This window comes from Melanaphis sacchari, unplaced genomic scaffold (assembly GCF_002803265.2).
Source record: "Melanaphis sacchari strain LSU unplaced genomic scaffold, SCAv2.0 Contig91_pilon_pilon, whole genome shotgun sequence".
In the NCBI taxonomy this organism is placed as follows: domain Eukaryota; kingdom Metazoa; phylum Arthropoda; class Insecta; order Hemiptera; family Aphididae; genus Melanaphis; species Melanaphis sacchari.
In genome coordinates, this window is record NW_020271649.1 from 394,383 (window position 1) to 405,949 (window position 11,567).

Consider the following 11,567-nt stretch of genomic DNA (forward strand, 5'->3'; position numbering starts at 1 on the left):
TAAAACTGCCAACTAGCCACTCAGAAACAGAAACAACGTTATCAAAATGCTTAATGTGCAAAAGAGAAGGCAAATGCAACGCAAGTCTTACTTTGTAAAATACGATACATGTCCGCTCATAAAGCTCATGCCTCAAAATAGTTATATATTATTAGTATTAATTATTTATAACATTTAATTTTTGTCTGCGAATCACTTTGTAAAATATATACAAATACGTTTATTGAAAAATTTCTATTAACCATCGTCCAGGTCCCGACACTGACGGTTAAACAAGTTTCTACTGTATTTGAAAAAATTAATAATAATATTTTTTAATAACTGTGTTTCAAAATCTATTTAACAATTTTTTTCAAATCATTCTGTATGCTGTTAGTTATTTATGTGCTTTAAAATAATAAACGTTTTAATTAAACTAAATAAACATTGATTTGCCTCTTAAGTATCGTTACTAAAATAATTTTAAAATTTATTAGAATTTATTTAAAAGTTGAATATAAAAAACTAATTTACAATCAATTTAACAATAGAAATGGTCGATGAATTTGTTTTTAAGTAGTTTCTCATTTTTTATTAATAATTTATTTTAAGTTGATAAAAAGGAGAGTTCTAACACCACCGCGGCCGTCGCCACAACCACACATGAACCATGCACACTCGTCTCCGCGCACTATAAATTAGATGGGGGGGCTATAGGCATATATCTTCAACTACCCCATACATACCAAAAATAAAAAAATATTAGAATTTTCTCTATGCCAATAATTAGCTATACAATTAGCATGTATTTGTTCGACAGGTATCGAAATTCTATTGTTAACCGTTGGTTCGCAAAAAATTCAACTAACTCGAACGCGTGTGCTAATAATTTAGCAGAAAAGGTTGTATTTTCACGATTTCAGAACATCGCGTATCATCTAATTCGTAAGTAAAAACATTCAGCGTTTTCACACATTCTGCAGTACCGTTCAAAACGGACATTCTGCAGAGATCTAGATACTTGTTATGCTAAAATTAAGCAAGTGTTTAGCATTTCGTAGAGTTTTTTTTGGATATTTTGTAATTCTAATTAGGTACTTTGTGTCGGGGTGGAACTGCAAGGATAGATACGCACGAATTAGAATAATGGAATTATGTGAACCGACGGATAACGATAGAATTTTAGGACCTATCGTCATAGGCGTGCGCACGGGTAAGGCTGATTGGGCTTTGGCCCCACCTGAGCTTTTTTTTTTTATACATGGATGGGTTGGTACTTGGTACCTAAGAAAATAATAAGGCGTTATAGCCGTAGAAAATTGAATTGATAACAAAATAAATCAAAATCATAGATATTTGCCAATAGATATGATACATTTTTTTTCTTGATTGACCACGACGGGGGGGGGGGTGTCTCAGATTGAATTTAGCCATACCCGACTCAGAAGTCTGCGCACACCTATGCCTATCGTGCAAGACATTCAAGCAGAACCGTTTATCATATGCAGTTTTATCATTAAATTCAAATTTACGTATTTAACATTCACGTTATTGATATACCTATCTAATATATTTTATCATAATAAATCCCTTTTCTATATAAACACGCGACTCTAGTCTCTAAATACAATAATACTTTAAGTCCATTGATTTTTTTTTTATCATATCTATGATGATTGGTTAGGCGGTAGGTATATCTGTATACCACATAAGTATTATAAGTGTTTAGGCCATTTAGGTAACCTATACGTTTAAATGTATACATGAATTAAATATATTGGCTTAAAATATTGTATCCCAGACAACTCTTTAAGGATAAATTTTATATACACAATATTAATGTAAATATTTAAACTATTAATAATAAATTATAATACATTTTTATCAAATCCAAAATTTACTTCAAATTTGACTTACTTTACTATACAAAATAAAACATCATGTTTAAATGTATATGTTTTGCAATCTTTAGTATAGCTGTACTACAAGGATCGAGTATTTGGGAACAATTCAAGGAATATCAACGTTCTAAAAATGAACATGAAATTAAATTATTAACTATAATAGCTGATGCAAATATGGACAAAAATATAAAGAATAATTATGTTGAAACAAACCAAATGATCGATAATCGATATCAAGATAAATAGTGTACATGTGTACACATGATAATAAATAATTTGATGGATCCGAAGTAGAATAAAAAGGAGAGTTCAAACACCACCGTCCGCTGAAGCAACCGGAACCACCACAACCGTAATCACTAATCACACATGAACCATACACACTCGTCCCAACGCACCATATAATAGATTATCAGTTATCAATAATTTATTTATCCTCTAAGTACGTCACGTATATTGTAACCGCTGCTGCCGCCGCCCAGAATTTCTTACCACACCCCCGCATCCAACCACAACCATCACCAAGCCACCACCACACATACTTGAGCAGCTTACCAGTTATCACAAAATATGTCGTTATCAGTTATCAAATAAAATGTTATCAGTCATCAATTTTCGCGCGTATGACGACATGCATATTGCACTCTTTGTTATTTTGTCATCGTATACTTAGACGAGTATTATAAAAATAAATATTTTAACAACGTATAGTTCCCTCTTATACTTGGGAAAACAATATACAAAAATGTATATTACGTATAGGATACCCGTTGACACTGGAATGACATTGGCATTGTTACCTAAAGAATGTATTGATAATCGTTTAGTCGTTAAGATATCCGCTAACATGTATATGCATGACCGGCGAGACTGTGGGGCAATTGGGGCCAGAGCCCCGGGGCCCGAGCCTCCAGGGGGCCCGTTGTCTGAGGCGTATTTAGGCACAGTTGCACAGGCCAATTTTACCAATTTTTTGAGTAGAAAAATTATTTTTATACAAACTATATGTTATATAATTTAGAATTATAAGTTAAATCGTAAACATTCGCGCCCGATCGCTCAAAATTTAACAGCTACATCTACATGTAGCTACTATATTATACTCATACGCAACACAGTACGAAGCAGTACGCACAAAGATAACAAAACATACGCGCGTTCAATGCGAGTTCGATCTGTATAATCGTCTAATCGGTTTTTATAGGTATAGTGTGTGCTATTAATAAATAATAATATGATTAAGAGCGTTATTAACCCTAACTGCTTGTTAAAAACGCAATGTAGGTATCACATAATAATATGTCTGATCAAATTTTTATGTATTAGACATTAGTTGTAATGACGTATTCACATAATATACATCGCATTCCGAGCTCGTTATTTTCTTCAATATTAATAAAGATTATGTTTTTTTTTTTTATTCATAATTTATTCATCAAACTTAAATATTAAGTATAACAACATTAAAGTGCGAACACCGACGTTTTGGCGCTGCCTTTTTGGAGCTAACTCGGTTTGGCGCTATCCATTTCGGCGCTAGCCGTTTTGGCGTCAACTAACCTAATAGAGTTTATATCAAAATTGTACCTGAAAAATTATTTCAAGATAAAGTAAAAATATAAATATAAATATATAGTAAAAAATTAAAACATAGTGAATAGTTAATTATAAAATTATTACATTAAAAACAGTTACACTAATGAAACATTGTTTGCAATGCCTCTTAAAAATAAAATTCTATTTTTATCATAATTAGACACTAATTTTAAAATTGTTTTATCATTATCAATGTATTTCTTCTTTTTTTTTTTGGTGGACTTCCACCAGTAACTAATTGTTCATAAAAAACGTCTCTTCCTGTTTGGATTTTTTTAAGGCAATTTATAAATGACCATATTGTTAGATAGCGCGGTTTTGGTTTGTTAACACCCTTTGATATAAATTCCATATTTTTGGAGGAAATTGTGGTGATCGACGACCTACTTTTCTTCGATTTTTTCTTACAGTCACAATAGATAACGTGCGATATTTATTGTCGATTGACATTTTTACAACTAACTATTTACTATATTTTCATTTAAAATTAATTGTAATACTTAACAAAATTGTAATTTTAAATATTATATAGAAATATTAGTTGGCGCCAAAACGGCTAGCGCCAAACCGAGTTAGCGCCAAAACGTCCTAGAACGATTAAAGTGTTATGTATATCTTAATCAAATTTCAAATATGAAATAATTATAAGTAAAGAGGGGCCGGAATTGATTAGCTTCGGGGCCCACAAAAGTTCTCGCCGGCCCTGCAGTATATATTGTTTAGAAAACCTATTAGTAACAATATTAGTAAAATGGCAAGTTCTATTGATTCTTAATTAGGTCGACATCTGTTAACACGGAAATGTATAGAAATCCCAATTGATACTTAATATATTTACCAACAGTTTCCTTTGTAAAGCAATACAATTAATTCGCATATACCTAAATGATTCGTTCACTCCCACCATATAATACCCTAATTTGAAAAAGACTCTTGACCAAAAGAGACATCAGTCGTCGTTCAGTGTTTCTCCAGCCTTACGGTTATACTTAAGGTTATACTAGCCTTAAGACTATACTTCAGTATACCTTAACTGCTCGCTCGATTTGTGTTCAAAACGTTTTTATATTGTGTTTATCAATATTGTACACTTTGTGTTTAATTTTAAAATATTGCGTAAGTTATTTTTACAAACGATGGCTGGTTTGATTGAAAGAATGGCTGCAGAGTAGAAGAAGAAGGTTTACATAATATGTGCCACCGACTCCGCCATCTGAACTGATCGAATCTACAAGCTATACACTTGACTTTGCAGCCCGTAAGTTTATGCATGTCGGTATTGACCCAACTGAAAAAAGTCCAAGTCATTATTTTTTTAGTAACTCTATCACGACATGTCAAAATAACATCAAATTTTTTTTAAAGTATATTTTTAGTTATTCACTGAATCCGAAGTGAGATTCAATTCACCGTTATCACCTCCGAGATATTCAAGTATCTCTCCAATGCATGATGACTTCGACCCTTCGCAGGCATGGGTAATTTATAACTAATAAAATAATCAAAGTATTAATAAATTATAATTTTATAGGGAGTTGACGAAGAACGAGGCATCACAAAAAAATTAACTCGGCAGAACGCAAAACGTGAACTCTTTACATCGGTAATAAATATATTAATTTTTTTTTTTTTTATATTGACAAATTATTTTTGAATAGGCTGATGTGATATTATGTGGAACTGCGCACAACGTACACTATAGAGTTTATCACCACCCAGTCCTAAAACTGACGAGAATGACAGTCCGACATCTTTCAACCACTCGTCATCTGTTCTCGACTTTATAGGCGGCAAGTCCACAAAAAAAATAATTCGACAAACTACAAAACGCAAACTGTTTGAATAATATTGTTTAATAATTTTTGTGTAAAATAAAAACAAGCGTGATATTTAAAAAAAAGAAAAGTATTTTCATTTATTAGCATTAAGTCTTACAACAATTACAATATCTACGTGTTATTTGTAGTAAACGAACTGTTATTGGTTCACCGCGAAGATTAAGTAAACAATCGCTTTGATCTTTTAGTAATATATTTACTTTACTTATTGAATACGAATTGATTCCGTAAGAAACTGGATGTCTAGGTACTTCTACGATTTTATAACCCGTAGCCACAGCCGGATAAAATTCGTCTGTGCTCCGTCACAAAATGAACCGGTAATCAAGTTACATTCCACTTTTATACAGTTTATTTTCATTATGTTAACTGTATTTTCAGATTCGTGAGTAGCGCCGGTAGTGTATATGTTTCTAAAACCCAACAATTTCGCTATACTATTTTCGATTGAAAAGTCAATTTCATGACTCCATGAAATTTTACATTTTAATGTTCTGCTGTTTGCTTTTAATTAATTGAAAAAATTTACATATTCAGTCATCACGCTTTGTACAACAGACTCTAAATTATTTAGCTCATACGAACCCGTTAGGACTTTATCTGGAAGCACATGCCTCTTATCATCATAGCTGTTAAAAGTCAACTTATTCGACTTTATGCTTCTTAGCTAGTGGTTGAATGATCGGATTGATACGTTCTCTGTACATCTTACGAGATTTATATCATCAAACCATTTTTTATGATCTTTTAGGGTCAAGTGGTGTTTGACTACGTGAGGTTAACCCCCTTAGCTTTAATTTTCTCTCCTCCTTCGATGTTAAAGACATACGATTTCGCTCTCAGGGCAACAAACTCGATCATTATACGACCTTTTGTCTTATCTGAAAAGAAATCAGGTACATTTTCCCTCTCAGTCATATAGCATGGATGATGAATCGGTAAGTCTGATGTATCCAAGCGGTCGAGTAAGATTGGATTATTCTTCAAGTCAGAATAAAAGTCTCCCGCGTCAAAATATAGTACCTACACCAATGAATCTAAAACATAAATTATATGAGAAAAAAAAATAAAATAATTAGGAAAATAAATATTCATCTGTATCGGTATACATAAGAAATATTCTGGGACCATAGAATTTCTTCATCATATTGAAATGGTAATCAAATATTAATGTTTAAGAGATCTCATGTACAGCAAAACCAGTTTATATGGTTAAAAAATAAAAATAAAAATAAAGATGTATATAAAATTTACCGATATAAATTGGCTTATAGAAATCTATGATTATATTCTCCATTGTTACCGCTGATAGACTTTTATTTTTAAAATCGGTACAGTATTTGAATGTCGTCCGATTTATAAGTTTCTGTAACCGTTTTTCGCTCGAGACAAGTTCCAATAGTCTCATCTTTATCCTTGATCTCATACTTTCCATGGTTTTTCATAAAATAAAAAAGGTTATAGATAATAATACTAATTATAGTATAACATACCAAATACACTATTATTCATCAGCTTGTAAAAATCTTTTTCAAATTCATTTCTGTCCTTCTTTCTCATTTTGGTATTTAAATTAATGTAATTCGTCAACCAAAATGACTGTCTAAACTGTAACACCCTATACAGTATACACCAGGGGTGTCCAACCTTTTGTGAAGTCTGGGCCACATCATGTGGATAGAAGTTATTGTGGGCCACATATTTTTTAATAATAATAGTTTATACATACAGTGTTTTATTTTTATTTGTTAATAAATGACACGAGATCTATGCCGTGGACATATCTCCAATAATAAAATATTTTATCAAAATCAGCTCGAGTTGACCCACTAATCACTCGTATAATTAATGTGTGCCCGTGCTATTATGCTAAGATAAAAGTATTAAACACTATTAAAGTTTATTTGATGTATTTTAATATTATGCAGTTTAATATTCTTATGATAAATTTGTTCTCGTAATATTAATATATTATGTACAATTAATTAATAGTTTTTAAATTGAAGTGAGGGCCGCATCAATATCTACCATGGGCTGTGGGTTGGATACCCCTGCTATACACCTACATCAAAATTATTTTTATTTAATTTATCTGATATTTTTATTAAGTATTTAAATATTTACTTTTTTAACTTTTAAACCATTTTCCATAGCCTGTTTCAAATTACGATAGTGCACGATATAATGTTTTCTAGATTCGAGTGTTGCCATGGCCCATGAGTTTTGGTATTTTAGATGTGCGTGGTATACTTTTGTTAGGCAAGAATAGTAGATGATTATGATCGTCATGTAAGTGCTGCGGATACTCGATATTGACTTTATACATTCGTCCTATCTCAGATGCTACATTTATTAGGAATCACCGTTATACTTTTCTCATTGTATCCCAACTCAACGACAATGAAGTGTGCATCGTAATTACTCAGATTGTGCAAGAAACAAGGTACAAATTTCGACTTCTTTAATCTTAAATTGCACATATTACAAATCGTCTGACGAGACTGGCTAGACAGATGGCAATGATCTCTTACTTTAACGTTTAAATACGTAAAATCTTTTTTACATAAATTACAAGTTGTAGTCTTATCATGCTTTTCTTGCTCTTCATTACTTATAATTATATCTATGTTCGTCTTCAAAAGATCCTCTATTTTTATCGATATTTCGACAACAGTCTTTACAAAATGTTTAGCAACTTCTGCTCGTGTCTCAGATCTTCGGTAAATAATTATAGATGATGGTATATTAAATTTATTTAGTAACTCGATTGGTACGTTGTCTGCTGCTTTTACATATATTCCATAACTCATAGGCTCGTGTTTTTGCAAAAAAGATGTACTTTTGGCTTTTCTCTTATCACATTTTACTAGTAAAGCCTCAAAATCAGCATAAATAACGATCGGGTGTCGCTGTGTCTTTCTCCATCCCTCAAACTCTAGGGTATCTTCCTCTGACGGCATAACAAGGAGTATGGGTTTATGAGCTCCACATATCTTCATATGCTGGTTTAGTGCCTCATGTATGCTCAATTTAAATTTATGACGCCTGACATCAAATTTTGTAAAACATCTTTTACAAAATATGATACGTCCGTATTGTGACCAATTTTCTGAGATTTTATAAGTTTTGAAAAATCAGATATGTAAGTATAATGTGATTTGTCCTTTTCGGTAACTAATAGTAGATCAAAGTGGTCTCGCTTTTCATTATCAATAACTTTAAGCGGGAATATCTTTTATGTCTGAAGTTTAGGTGGTAGCATATGCCATATATTGTATATAGATACCGAATACATTAATAGAAACGTTTTGATTGTTTTTTTAAAATTTTTTTATGTCCGACAGTGGAGTTGGGAATGAGATGCCGTCAAAACTATATTTGCCATCATACTTTGTATAATTGTTATTAACGCGGCATTTATTTTCTCCTACGACAAGTTTTAATAATATAGCCCACTTGAAACATTGTTGATCTGAGTTTTGAGGGTTATAGTAGCCAATTTATAAATAATACATGGTGGTAGTTGAATAAACAAAGAGCCGGAAAATGGAGAATATTTATATATCCCCAATAAAATTCGTTCAATGTTTTGGAAAGAAAAACCAGAGCCCTTACTAGTATATTCTTCCTCCTCACGAGAAATCCTTGTATTGGCTCCTCTGTCACACTCATACATGCCCTGCCCAACCTATCCTTTTATTATTCATCGTAGCTATATTAATTTACTAATTCATTTATTTTATTATGTTCAAATCCTTTGACATACTTATTAGTTATTACTTATTCGTTCTTTCTTCGCTCGTACTCATACGTGTTTTGGTTTTTGGGGCTTAAGAAAATGCTGTGCTAATATATTTTCAATATTTTTAAATGGCTATAATAATAATTTCTGAAAAAAATTGTATTAAATTTTCAAAATTTTTGACTGAATGAAACATTTTTTTATCGATAACTATAGAAAAAAAAAAATGCTTATAAATGGCTCAAAATGAATAAAATATATTTTGAAAATTAAACAATGTGTAGAAAATTATAATATATTGTTGATGTATATTCTCAACGGTTATTCTTTTTAATAATAATAAAAAAAAATGTTTTCGTACAAATTCCTATACTATATTGATGTTGGAACAAATGCGGTCGTTACCTACTAGTTATTTTATTACTGATACTTGAAGGATCACTCCTTATACTTATGGTGTACTGATTTTACAATACTGACCACCTATGTTAGTAGAAATAGATTGGAACAACAATTCGAATAAGTAGGTAAATCAATAGATTAATAGTCGATCTTATTAGTTTTGTATAAGTGTCTAAATAAAAAAGCAATTACTATAAAACTCAGAATTCGTAACGCAAAATATCACACAAAGTTTTTTAATAGAAAAAAGATGATACCTCGATATAAATATAAAATTTATTATACGCAGTTGAGATGTAATAACTTGAATCTCAATTATCCGAAAAACTTCATTATTCAATTTTTTTTTTTTTTTTATCGCCGTTTGAAGTGTCTATACGTTAATCCTGTTTAATATACCTATATAATTAATAAACTACTGAAGTCAAATTTATTTTCATTAACGGTTGTTATTGAGTATTGAATGTAAAAGTACTTATTAACTAATCCTGCGACGTTCATATCGACATAAATATAATTCGCCGAATGCCACATATCATGCAGGGGTATAAATCTTGGGCAGCTAAATTACTGCATCGCTAATTATTGCAATAAAAAAATATGTTTGCAAGAAACACTGGTAATAATTAATAATTAATATAATACAATTATTATTTACATACATTTTATAAATAAAAATATATTAGCGATGAACGTTATTAAATACATCATTGAAAATATTAAAATTTAAAAATTGTTTTAAAATATAATAACATGCATTATATTATTTACACGCACACGCATATACTAGGTATATATTTATTATTATAGGTTATAAATAGTGAACTTTACGAATAAATAAAAATATATATAGTTTACAAACAAATTTAGACAAAAAAATATTATTAATACAACTAATAAATTGTCCTAATAATTATTATAATAAATAGTAATAATAATGGAATAAAAGATATATTATGTTCCTATCATCATGATTTGTCATAACTTAATATACATTATATAGGTAGCTTGGGCGTACTTGAGTGTTGTCCATGGGGCACGTTCACATCCCCCACAATTTGTTTATCTTTACCTACAGCAGTGTGTGGTATGAATTGATGTTTTTTAGTTATTTTTTGCTTTAAAATAAACGTAGCAAGTGTAAAATAATATTTATTAAATAACTATAAACACTAAAAGTGAACATGCAGGATGAAGGTGTAAAAATTATTTTTTTTCATCACAAACTCGCTATTCAAAAATGTAATCGTTTTGCGTTAATGACTACGTAAAATTATTCTTATCCCTTATGTGTTGTAGATGGATATAGCACGATTTAAGTCACGAATTGAAAATCGATATAGATGACGAATCCGCGCAAACGACGAACAAACACGATTACCGGAGTATGAAAACAATCGCGATTTTAATATCGAGCGCATAGGAGGAAACCCCGGCCGGCGCGGACAATTTTAAAACATAATTTTTCACGGGAGAAAAACATTTTGTATCAATCAAAAATTAAAAGACCCTTCCGTCCCCCTCCCACCTACCCTCACACCAACAGCGGTCAATCGCTCAAATACGCCCGTGAGAGGAAGAGGAGAGAGGCCGCGACGTTTACGATGTGGCGGTGTGATGACACTGAAGTTGGAACGGCGGTCTGCTTATCTCGGCGGTGATGTTTACGGGCGGCACGAGCAAGTACGGGCCACCGCCGGTGGCCGACTGCACCGGCCGTTGCCTGTCGCCGGCGTCCTGCAGGTTGGTGGTCACCATGATTTCGGGCCTCGTTTTGGGCGTCAACGTGCAGTCCCGCACGCCCACCGTCACCTGTTCGACGGCCGCTGAGCCCGCGTCGGTCAGCACTTCGGGTTCGCGGTCGGCGTGCTGCTGCTGCTGCACCCGGGCGGTCATCGCAGCGGCGCCCGGCGGCGGCGGTGGCGGTGGCGACAGCGGTTTCCTATCGCGGCCCGCCGGTACTTCGCAGTCGTTTCCGGCCGCGGTGGCCGCCGACTGTCGTCGAGGAGTAGACGCTCTGAGCTCGCGCCTGACCGCGTCCAAGACGCGCGCCACTCGGTCCGGTTGGTCGTACGGCAGCCGGACGACGGGGAACACAGGTCTGGG

General features: G+C 32.7%; 2 pseudogenes; both read right to left on the minus strand.

Moving 5' to 3' along the window:
• Positions 1–5,828: 5,828 nt before the first annotated feature.
• Positions 5,829–7,652, minus strand: LOC112602824 (annotated as a pseudogene).
• A 1-nt stretch (position 7,653) lies between these two features.
• Positions 7,654–8,993, minus strand: LOC112602825 (annotated as a pseudogene).
• Positions 8,994–11,567: the final 2,574 nt, after the last annotated feature.